Here is a 1568-nt window from a genome sequence, read left to right as displayed (position 1 = left end):
CAACACATTATTCTTGTAAATAGAGCAAGCATTCATAAATTTCAAAATTATACCAATGATTTTTAGCAATTGCAGAAGAAAAAATGAAAAAGAAAATTAAATAAAATAAAGGGAAGGAAAAAAAAACTGGTTATTTCACCAAGAAGCATGGAACACAAGAATTCACAAGAAGAGCAATCAATTGTACCATATCAAGAATCAGAATAAAAAAACTGAAAACAAGAAAAAAGGGAGTTCATGAACATGAGGAATTCGAACCTTAATAATGGAGGAATCTTGATGCACGACTTCAAGAGTAGAAATGTCCAAAACCACAAGGGTTGCCCAAGCAATTGACGATTCATTTCTTGAGAAACTCAAGTCAACCCACCCACATGCTTGAGGATTTCACCGGTGGAATCTTGATTTTTTTTCTATCCCCTCAGATTTGGTCCTTCATTGGGGGGAACTTCATCATCTGTTATCAGCCGTATGAATCTTGGATCCTGAAAGGATATTAGAACCATTAGTAAAATTTCTGTTGATACAAGAAAGCAAGAAACTACAAATGGAAAAAGAGGAATTGCGAAACTTTTACTCAATCCATTCGTTCAGAAATTGGGAGAGATGTTGTTAGTCCCGGAAGTGGAAGCATGAAATTAGAAGAAAAGGAAAGAAGAGAAGAAAGAGGCGAGACAGTTCTTCTGCCGTGTTGTGAGAGTGATTCTCAGATTCTGGCTTATATTTATCGTCAGAATAATTTGCAAAAAATAATAAAATGCCGTTTGCCATAACGGTAAAATAATTTACTAAAACGAAATAAACAAGAAAAAGAAGAAACCAATTCATTAAAACTCTCTCTCTCTCTCTCTCTCTCTCTCTCTCTTCTTTTCTTTCTTTTTTTTTTTAATATATTAGTGAGGTGCATTAGTTAATATACCTACATGCATCTCTTAATTAAGTAGATAGACAAAGTACATTAGTTAATATACTGCACGTATCTCTTAGTTAAGTCGATACAGAACGATATGTTAGTTAATACAACTACGTGTCTATATTAGTTAATATAATTGTACGTGTCTCTTAACTATGTGTATCCTAATTAAGTAGATAAAGAATATATGTTGGTCGATATAACAGCTCGTGTTTCTTAACTATGTGTCTATTAGTTAGCTTCATATAGAAGATATGTTAGTTGAGTATAACGACACATATTTTTTATTTAAGTAGATACAAAAAATATATTAATTTATGCAGCTTCATGGGTATGTTAGTTAAGTTGACACATATTATAAAAGATATACTGAAATCAAACTGACACTATTTCGTAGACTTAACAGTATGAAAATTCTTCTATGTCGGACTTCTTTTGTTTTTCATCTTATTATAGTTCATAATAGAGTAGCCAATCATTTGCTTTCATGTAACAAGTTATATGTTTCAACATAAAGTTATTATCATGTATGATCTTGTCATAACCACACTACATCATATGATACATCATTCATGATATAAAACATATGATAAAAAATATAATTTTTCCATATAGTTGTTTTATGCGAATATCGTAAATAGCTCATATTCATATT

At 30.9% G+C, this 1568-nt stretch overlaps 1 long non-coding RNA gene across 1 annotated transcript; it reads right to left on the bottom strand.

Annotated features, from left to right (window-relative positions):
* Window positions 1-257: 257 nt before the first annotated feature.
* LOC110011517 lies at window positions 258-730 on the bottom strand. The gene is made up of 2 exons (XR_002286534.1): window positions 578-730; window positions 258-485 (listed from the first exon to the last, which is right to left on the bottom strand). It is a non-coding gene; the product is annotated as an uncharacterized LOC110011517 (long non-coding RNA).
* Between the last annotated feature and the right edge of the window lie 838 nt (window positions 731-1568).

The sequence above is a fragment of the Sesamum indicum genome, unplaced genomic scaffold (genome assembly GCF_000512975.1).
Source record: "Sesamum indicum cultivar Zhongzhi No. 13 unplaced genomic scaffold, S_indicum_v1.0 C01185, whole genome shotgun sequence".
Lineage (NCBI taxonomy): Eukaryota > Viridiplantae > Streptophyta > Magnoliopsida > Lamiales > Pedaliaceae > Sesamum > Sesamum indicum.
Note: the sequence above shows the minus strand (reverse complement) of the source record. Positions and strands in the feature narration are given on the sequence as shown.